Genomic DNA, 11405 nt, shown 5'->3' with positions numbered 1-11405 from the left:
GTGTACTACATTTTACCATCTCCTGTATCCACCCCTATTCAAATAATACTGGTATCATAATGATTATGTAACTATCTTACATAATATCATTTCACCTGAAATGTGTTAATTGTTCAATGCAATTTTCAAATTAGGTGCTAACAAACTATTCACACATTTCAGAATCTAGTGTAGGACTGAGGTCTATATAAACAGCCAGCAATAAGTATACAGATGGTAACCAGCAATAAACTGAAATGCAGGTAAACAATTACGTTTAGTCAGTTATACACAAGTTTAGTCACTTAGGTGGATATAATACTGACTCTCTCCCATAAAATTATTGTCTTTAATACATAATGACCTGACAAATGAAGCTGGGATATTCATGTTCATGTGAGAACAGAAACTATACCCAATCACAAAGCTGACATATTATATCTCAGCATATAATACCTGAATTATTATACATCTACAGTTAGGGACTGATCTATTTATGTTATGCTGCAGTGGTCAAAATTCTGTCTATTGTACATGTGTTCATAATCATCACTACTTGAAATGTCTTAGTTTACTACAGTGGTATATCCCCAGTATATGGAACAGTTAATTGTTTGTTATTTTAGTAGTTTTTCAGTAAACCCGCATTCACTGATGTTTTACTGAGAGTTTAAAACTTGGTAAAACAATTATGTTCCATATACTAAAAGTTACTGACACTTTACTATGGGTACAACTACAGTAAAGCAGCTTAACAAATCAGTAAACTAAGAACCTTCAAGCAGTGCATTCTGCTACAAACAGTTCCCATAATTATTTCTATAATTATATGCCCTGTGGGTAAATAATGGGAAGGTGAAACATTAATTGTGCCAAATTATAAATTATTGCTTGTCAAGATGGATTCTAAAGAAAAATTAATATTGACATACTTATATTATAGAACAGACTGACTGTTCTATTAGAGAGTTACTGACTGTTCTATTAGATTATGGTGATCACATTTCAACAAGCAAGGATATAATTGTTCATCAAAATTATCCTGTCTACTATGCTATTATTATGCTTAATGCTTAAAATGTATATCAGCATAATTGTCCCATCTTTATCAGAGACTTGTAACCAGCCTATGAGCAGTTTAGCAGAGATCAGTCCTACACGAAGTTATGAGCTGTAACATTTCAAGTTTAGTTTTCGATGAACTTAACATAATGATTGATACAAGCATGAACCTTCATCATATATAAACAATTTAATTGGATGGCTACCAGTCATGGAACACACTTTATATATAAACAGGCTGTAGGACCAGGTATCCTACAGACTTTCAGCTTTTATGTTGTAAAGCCTTAGTAAGCAAATAAATAGAATATGACCCAGTCTGCAAAAGGGGTCTTATAGCTTTTTCAATTGCATGTACTTGGCAACCTGTAACTTGACTTGTGAATGTGGTACCACCCTGAAATTTGGTCTCTCTATACCCCTCACATAATCCGATGGCTTGGTGTAATATGAAGGTGATAGTTTGAAAACATGAGGAGTTATGATTAGTCAAACTTGACAATTTTGAAAGGCTATAAGACCCCTTTTTGAAGGCCGGGTCACAAATAGATTCCTTCACTACAAAGCTCAACACAATAATGAGTGAGGCACACCTTATTAATGACGCATCATTACTGAACTCATATGTGTCACTACCAAACAATCCATCTTCACCCCACAATGATGAGGTAGCCAGGTAGACATGTTGTAGACAACTAGTAACATAATAGCTGAGGTGATATGATTGGTGTGATGTGATGTCTAGCGTATTGTTCATTACACCACCATATTCTCCAATTATCCGTAGGAAGTTGAAGTTTAACCCAACTGGTTCTGTCTCATCTTTACTTTCAAAATTAACCTCAAATGATGTCTCCTGAGCATTGTAAAGTTCAATGCCTATTAATGAAGGACCTAACAGATACGCATCATACAGACTGAACACAGCTAATACTGGCACATCTCTAGGATAATAGTTTGGGTTTGCTATAAGACAGTATGGTGAGATACAGCATGGTGGTCCCAGTTCAATTGAGCTACATGGTTCATGGTGGAGAAGAAGAGTGTACAATGACACTTGACGTTGTGATAACACATATTCTGTAATGTTGAAATCAGCTCTCATTGAATCTTCAGAAATGTTTGTGAAGTCTGTGAAAGTGCTGTAAAGATTATCGTGGAAGTTCACAAACCATGCTGAGTCAGTTAGTATTCTGATGTCTGCAGCTGGTAAGTACTCCTTCACCCACTTGGCTTGATTTAGTGCTCCTATTCCTCCTGAACTAGACCCAGCTACTAACACAGTACCTGTTGTGTTGGTTGGAATTGTTTCACGGACAACACTTTGAAATATCACAAATCCCTTAAAGATGAATTGCATGTCTGTAGCATCAGGTACAAATTCAAAGTCATTATTGCCACTAGTGTTATATCTTGTATCATTCCCAAGCCAAAAGTCACTACTACAATAAGGAATGAGGATATGGTTGTAGTCACAGAAGTCTGGATTAAAAGCACAGTTAGTTGACAAGATGTCTGTGCCTGTAATGCTGGCATCCTGACCATTTGTCAAGTTGTAAATGGAAGTCATTAAAGGCGAAACAATATTTTGCCGGTTTAAACTGTTTTCATTCCAAGCTCTAGTCACATTAAACGGTTGGGTAATTTCTCCTCCGCCATATTGTAAACGAGTTTCACGATTAACATATCGCCGATTACAAGTTTCAGCTGAGAAACACGCACCACCTCCTTCAAGAAACACCACCCAATTTTGTGATGATGGAGCATTATGAAGATAGTACCCAGCTTGAGTGAAATCATTACACAAAGCATCTTCATTGTTCACAAATCTCCACTGCAGTGACTCAACACACAATAACCAATTGGCATAAACTACTAACAGTAATACAACATTCTTTACTAGCTTCCACATGATTGTGAAGAACCTTCAATATTGGAGCATTCAATATAATTCTAAGAACAATTTTAATCCTCTACATCTAGCGATTAGCAAACTGCAAAGCTGTTAAATACAATACAAGCTGACCAACAGAGTGACTAGCAATACCTACAGCATAACTATTGAAAAACAACATTACCAGACACATAGTATCAATGTGTGAATGTTATTGCATAAGGTGCAAATTGTAGCTATTATAGACACCTAGTCACAAATATAGAGGTCTATCAATCTTCACTTTAATGTGTTGAATTAAGCTAGACAGATACTTTGTTTGTAATACACATCATATAATAACTTACAGTATGCCTCATATACATGGCAACTGAGCCAACTGACACTGCTATTAAACTGCTAAGTACATGCAATTCTTTTAATCTGAACCTGTACAAGTGATGTACTAATATCTTGAAAACAATAATGCATTAATAAAAATGAATTGAGATGTATGCCTAACATAATCGCTGGGTTTATACTGTAGGACAATTTTCCGTATCCCTTATAATCAACTTTATAGCCTGTATTATGACTTTCTCCACTATAATGATGAACCTGGTAAGATAAAGAAATACCCTGCAGGGTCTGTAACCAATAACTACAAACACTTCAACATACAATAGTACAGAAGTGTTAAAGTGTGAGATAAATATATACCCTTGCAAGGGCGGATTTAGGGGGGTGCTTGAGCACCCCCCCAAAATTTTACCAAGTGCAAGCTAGGAAGCTTCTAGAAGATGCAGTATAGATACAATTGCATCTTATACATATGCATGGGCAATGAAAAGATGGAAAGAGAAGGGAGAAAGACTAATCTTTACTTAAAATTACTAAGAGGGATCCAAATTATACTTTTGGTGTGAGACTTAACCTAAAAGCTGCTAAAAATCGAAATACTCTAATAAAACAGTCAATTACTCTAATAGAACATCCATCATAATGTTTTTCAAGAAGTTGCCAGGGTGTTATCTTGACCTGTTGACTGCTATCTTACCATTGCTCCAAACATCCTGCCATACACTAATCACTTTCTGAGAACAACGTCTGTCAAATAGTTTAATATTATAGTGGTTATTTTCAGTTGTTGCTACGTACATTGATGCCTGGGTTGACACGCTTAAGTAAAACAGTTAATTTCTTAGCATGCATACAGTTAACAAGGCTGTAGTATCTGAGAACTGTTTGTTTTTTTGTTTTATCAGTACCAAAGTTCCAAGCTGCATTTATCTGAATCTAGCATCAATTGAAGCTAATAAAATTTAATGTCATGCAGGGTTTGCACTCCCAAACCCCTTGAAGCTCAACTTTATAAGCTCAAATGATACCACAGCATTTACGCTGTCACATAATAAGGGGGTTAGTTGTGGCCAAAAACTAGTTGTATATGTAAGTGATTTTGGACTCCGGTTGTAAAAAATTAATATGGTGATGGGGCCATATAGTTGTAAAAAGTCAGATTGAAATAGTAACAGAGCAGTCTGTGGCTATATATACCACAAAGTTAAAGGTATTTTTGTGTGCATTTTAAATCTCTACAATGACCTTATAAGATCCAATCCTGTTTGACAATCCACTATTATGTAATCCAATAGCATTTAAAAGTGTAGTTCTGTTTTTCTAAAGTTGCTTACAACTGAACCCATCCTTCTTGTACCCCCACAATCTTTCAGTACAATAGAATATTTGGTTAAAAATAACTTTCAGATTCAATCTTGTGATAGCTATATTCCAAAAATTTCCAGAGGGAGCATCACCCAAGATCCCCTAGTTGGAAAAATTCTACGTATGCGTACTTTACACACTGCATGGTGAGTGTATATATACTTGCCCTCTCTTCATTGTTACTGTTTGGATGTTATAGTTTGAGCCATGAGACTGTAAAGCACACTAGCTATATACCTTAAGCCAAGCAATACACTAAATTAAGCAATCTTGTATATTGATGAATTTACCACATAAATTTTATTAATTCGTGAATTGATGTAATCAATTAGCAAAAAACCAAACTCTAAAATTGCTAAATTTAATGTACTGCTAAATTAAGGTATTTCAAACACAAAATTAATGGCAAGTATTGATCATATGTGTAGCTGCATCCTTCTCCTTCAGGGGCGTAGCCAGGAATATTTTGAAGGGGGTTTGGATTTAAAGCAACTGGAATGTCTTAAGGGGAAGGCCTGGGTGCTTCCCCTATACCACGTTTGAATGAAAATTTTGCATACACAAAATGTGCCCTTAGGCAGTAACATTAAAAGATGTTTGTGCATCTAACTAGCTAAAACCTACACACTGCTGTTTATGCAGCTTATAGAAACTATAAACCTATTGTAATACTAACTAATCTTCACTTCCAGACAGCATACTGACAGCCAACTTCAATTTCCTGGCACACGGAAGCCCTCCACACTTGAGTCCCTTAGTCGGCAATACTTCTTTCCAGCTATATACATTATTCTCGGCCGGTCCTCCTGGTGATGGTCAATAACTTCAGACTTGGCTTGTACTCCAATATGTTCGAGACATCACGTGACCACAACATGTAATAAATAAACAAACAATTCATCAGGTAAATATACATCAACAATTCACAGTTCATGCTAACCTGACACATGTATAACTCGACCACTCAAGTTTAGTAGCTGCTGCCTTAAGCTTGTAATATGTCTCAACCAATCACTGAACTGTCCTTCGCCGTTTCACTTGCGACATTCGTCACGTGCGCAAGTGATCACGTGATGCAATAGATATGATTTGCAGGGTTCAGCATTAATGTGATGTGACCCTCAAGAGTAGTACAGAGGAGCGCCAGTTGGAAAGTAGCTACCGGAGAGCTCCAGGGCTGTAAGATTTGGTGTGATTTTTAATTTTTAAAAATCTGCTTCTGAAAGGGGGGTTTGTCCGAACCATCTGAACCCCCCCTGCCTACGCCCTTGTCCTTCCTGTTCTTAATTATGTAAAGAATATATTTTTAGTTACTGGCTGCTAGTAGCTATTACAACTGTTCTGGAATAATGGTGTCATTTCATTATTATTACACTTAGGTGACTCACAATGCTTTAATTACAAGTATTGTGAAAGCATTGTGAATCACTTAAACAAAGTGGCATCATTTTCAGTCAAAATATTGCCAAATTTTAATACTGAATAGACTTAATTTACAAATTGTTCTATGGGGGCATGCCCCCAGGCCACCTTAGATAGCGCTCTGCATGCTGAGTGTGCTTCGCACACTATACCTATAGTTGTAACCTGTTTCACTTTTCTTAGCCAACCAACCACTATGTTAGCACCCCCCTTCTGAAATCCTAGACCCGCCCCTGCCTTGAAATGTTGCTCTAAATAATTTTACATTCTGTGCTTAGCTCCTTATAGCATTGCACATAATATAACTTTACATTATATATAAGAGAAATGCTCATAGAGTGAGACACTCTAAACACTTTCCAATCATGCTTACCTAATGCTGAGGTTCCTAGCATTAGTAGAATTATTATTTTAAATGACATATGCCAGTAATTGTGAGCAGAAGTTTTTGATCTGCAGCAAGGTATAAACTTTAAAGCAAAATATAGTTATAAGGTGCTAGGTGGTGTTAGTCTACCCATATGCATAAGCTTTTAAAGTGCAGAAGAGCCTATCAGCAGTTTATGTGTTTTGATGAGGCAGGTAACACATAGGACTTCATATGTATAGTACAAATAAAGGGATTAATTTTATTGTTGTATTCTGTAAGAATGTATAATATTATTTACATAACTTTGTTTACTTGTACCTGTGGAGTTTATCCTCTCTCATGGAGGGTGTACACATGTAGTAGCTACATGTGTAGTAGCTACATGTATTGTAGCTACTTCTAAAGTGGGCTTCAGTTGCATTTTATAAGGCCTAGATAAATAGTGAGACCTACCAGGGAACATTACTGGAATTTGATCTGAGATATATTGGATATGAATCACTATTAGGTTGCTAGGCTGAAGCATGTTTCAGACTGCAACTCCCCTCTGGATCTTTCCCCTGCAACGTAGACTAACTGATTTAGCCATATAGTACTCTTCAATGCACATACTCTATTGTGTAAAGCCTAGTACTATGTAGCTATATCTTTTTGTGGTGTCTGGTCACCCAACTTATACCTGATTGCATCTTCAAACACCATGTTTGGTTAATGTGCATTGACAAGGTGACTCCGTGATATGAATAATTTCATTGATGGCCTTTACACAGCGCAAAACCTACATAGTCTCTGATTATCTAGAACAGTCAATGACATTTAGGTGGGTAATAATACAGGGTCAAGCACAATGCCTTGTGGGACATTTGAGATGATAGAAGCTTGCCCAGTTACAATAATACTCTGTTGTCTACAAGTACAAGTAAGAAGGTCTGGTATCCATAATAAGATGGCAGTTGCCACCATAGGAGGTTAGACTTACACTGTATCATACAACAATTCATTGAAGTATATAAAAGCTCACAGTTTCATGATTACACATCAAGACACACGGTAGTGTGTTGTGCGGCCCAAGAAGCCGGCACGTAACACCCGTGAGTATATTGACAGGAAGAAAGAAAACGCAATTTTCGCACCTCCGTAGCTCTGTGCTTCCTTGATGAAACAAGACGCTTTTTGCTGTGGACATGCCCCCAAACTGCAGCACTCTACATTCCAAATTTGAGCGAAATCGCTTTGCGCGTTCCTGAGATATGCGACTTCAAAAATTGGCTCAGTTTCTTCGTTTTTTTTCTTCTTATTTTTTTTTTCTTGTCGCACACTTACAAAAACTGCTATAAAACTCGAACGCCATATCCGATTGCCTTGAAATGTGGCACACAGAAGGGGGATATAAAGGCGCATCTCGGTACCAACTTTGACTGGAATACGATAAACAGGCAAAGAGTTATGAGCGATTATTCGCGAAAAATAACACCAATATGTTGTCACGCCTACAGAGTAAACCGCGTATGGGAAGAAGCTGAAAATCGGTGGGTGAATAGGTTAACTATTGAACCTCAAACCTTTTGTGGTTTGAAAGAAATCGAGTTAAAAAAACAGGAAGATACAACGAAAAAACCAACAGTGTGTAACGATTACGCAATCGAGATTAGCTAATAAAAAAACGACTGCTTGCCACGCCGACCAAATAAACCGCTTGGGATAATGCTTTGAAAATCGTTATACAGATGGAGTAATCATCTTAGAAAGGCTCATCAATGGTGTAGAAGAATCAGACTTAAAGCCACGGAGTTATAACACGAAATCCAACTTGGTGCAGCAAGTGCGAGATCGAGATACTCTAATAGAGCAGTCATCCTAATAGAGCAGTCACCCTGAAGAGAATTCAAGAGATCAGCTAGAAATAAGAAACCTGTATAGAGATCAGCTACACACAAGTCACCCTGTAGAGAGATCAGCTAGAAGAAGTTACCTTGTAGGGAGTTCATGCAACTATGGAAAGAGATAGTTCAGCTAGAAAAAATCACCTTGTAGAGTTCAGCTACAAAGAAACCACCATGTAGAGAGTTCAGCTACAAACAAATCGCCCTGTGGAGAGATCAATAGAAGAAGATACCTTGCAGAGAGTTCAGCTACAAAGAAACCATCATGTAGAGAGTTCAGCTACAAACAAATCTCCCTGTAGAGAGATTAGCTAGAAGAAGTTACCTTGTAGAGAGTTCAGCTACAAAGAAACCATCATGTAGAGAGTTCAGCTACAAACAAATCTCCCTGTAGAGAGATCAGCTAGAAGAAGTTACCTTGTAGAGAGTTCAGCTTCAAACAAATCACCCTGTAGAAAGATCAGCTAGAAGAGGTCACCTTGTAGAGAGTTCAGTTACAAAGAAAACACCATGTAGAGAGCTCAGCTACAAACTAGTGACCTTGTAGAGACATCAGCTAGAAGAAGTTACCTTGTAGAGAGTTCAGCTACAAAGAAACCATTCTTTAAAGAGCTCAGCTGCAAACAAATCACCTGTACAGAATTCAGATACAAATAAATCACCCTGTAGAAAGATGAGCTAGAAAAAGTTACCTTGTAGAGAGTTAAGTTACAAAGAAACCACCGTGTAGAGAATTCAGCTACAAACTAGTGACCCTGTAAAGGCATCAGCTAGAAGAAGTTACCTTGAGAGAGTTCAGCTACAAAGAAACCATTATTTAAAGAGCTCAGCTGCAAACAAATCACCTATACAGAATTCAGCTACAAACAAATCACCATGTAGAGAGATCAGCTAGAAGAAGTTAACTTGTAGAGAGTTCAGCTACAAAGAAACCATCATTTAGAGAGTTCATCTACAAACAAATCTCCCTGTAGAAAGATCAGCTAGAAGAAGTTACCTTGTAGAGAGTTCAGCTATAAACAAATCACCCTGTAGAAAGATCAGTTAGAAGAAGTCACCTTGTAGAAAGTTCAGTTACAAAGAAACCACCATGTAGAGAGTTCAGCTACAAACTAGTCACCTTGTAGAGACGTCAGCTAGAAAAGTTACCTTGTAGAGAGTTCAGCTACAAAGAAACTATTCTGTTTAGAGCTCAGCTGCAAACAAATCACCTGTACAGAATTCAGTTACAAACAAATCACCCTGTAGAGAGGTCAGCTAGAAGAAATTACCTTGTACATAGTTCAGCTACAAAGAAACCACCAAGTAGAGAGTTCAGCTGCAAAGAAATCACCCTGTAGAAAATTCAGCCACAAACAAATTGCCCGGTAGAAAGATCAGTTAGAAGAAGTTACCTTTTAGAGAGTTCAACTACAAAGAAACCATTCTGTAAAGAGCTCAACTGCAAACAAATCATATGTACAGAATTCAGCTACAAACAAATCACCCTGTAGAGAGATCAGCTATATAGAAGAAGTTAACTTGTAGAGAGTTCAGCTACAAAGAAACCATCATTTAGAAAGTTCAGCTTCAAACAAATCACCTGTAGAGAGTTCAGCTACAAACAAATCTCCCTGTAGAGAAATCAGTTAGAAGAAGTTACCTTGTAGAGAGTGAAGCTACAAACAAATCACCCTATTGAAAGATCAGCTAGAAGAAGTCACCTTGTAGAAAGTTCAGTTACAAAGAAACCATTCTGTAAAGAGCTCAGCTGCAAACAAATCACCTGTACAGAATTCAGCTACAAACAAATCACCCTGTAGAGAGATCAGCTAGAAGAAATTACCTTGTAGATAGTTTAGCTACAAACAAATCACCCTGTAGAAAGATCAGTTAGAAGAAGTTACTTTGTAGAGAGTTCAGCTACAAAGAAACCATTTTGTAAAGAGCTCAGCTGCAAACAAATCACCTGTACAGAATTCAGCTACAAACAAATCACCCTGTAGAGAGATCAGCTAGAAGAAATTACCTTGTAGATAGTTCAGCTACAAACAAATCACCCTGTAGAAAGATCAGTTAGAAGAAGTTACTTTGTAGAGAGTTCAGCTACAAAGAAACCATTTTGTAAAGAGCTCAGCTGCAAACAAATCACCTGTACAGAATTCAGCTACGAACAAATCACCCTGTAAAGAGATCAGCTAGAAGAAGTTACCATGTAGATAGTTCAGCTACAAACAAATCTCCCTGTAGAGAGATCAGCTAGAAGAAATTACCTTGTAGAGAGTTCAGCTACAAAAAAACCATCATGTAGAGAGTTCAGCTGCAAAGAAATCACCACTGCCCAAATTTCAAGGCAATAGCTCATTCCAATCTGAAGTTATCAATTGTCAAAGTTGGCAAATTGGATGTGTGTGGAAGGCCCCTTTTCGCAAATCCGGTCACATATGTATTATATATATATATATATAATTTGTACATTTACTGATAAAATATTCAAAGTACATCTACAGTACTTCATCTTTTCTTCTTTCTGTAGTAAAGAAAAAAAAAATAGGTTAAAAAGTCCCAAAGCTGGCCTATGGGCCGGCTTTGGGGTATACAAATACAAAAAGAAATGAAATCTAATCCAAAACAGCCAAGCTGTAAAAAAGTGTGCGGCCCTCAGAAAGGCTATGGTGAAAAAAGATGTGAAATCCAAGGTGGCGGCCAAGAAATTGCTGTGATGGTAGGTTAATGGTAAAAATTTTAATAATGACAATTCAGGTAAATTTTGTGAAGCGGCACAAAAATTCACCTGAATTGTCGTTATTAAAATTTTTACCATTAACCTACCATCACAGCAATTTCTTGGCCGCCACCTTGGATTTCACATCTTTTTTCACCATAGCCTTTCTGAGGGCCGCACACTTTTTTACAGCTTGGCTGTTTTGGATTAGATATGTATTTACATCTACAGTACCGCTCAATATTAAGTTCACAGCGCACGCGTTACGCGTGATTTCCACACGCGTGAACTGCTGTACATACACGCGGCTTGACTTCGTGTACACGCAACTACATGCGTGACTTGCTACACGCATTACGCGTGTAGCTAAAGTGCACTACGCGTGTA

The sequence above is a fragment of the Dysidea avara genome, chromosome 2 (genome assembly GCF_963678975.1).
Source record: "Dysidea avara chromosome 2, odDysAvar1.4, whole genome shotgun sequence".
Lineage (NCBI taxonomy): Eukaryota > Metazoa > Porifera > Demospongiae > Dictyoceratida > Dysideidae > Dysidea > Dysidea avara.
This window is presented reverse-complemented; position numbering follows the sequence as displayed.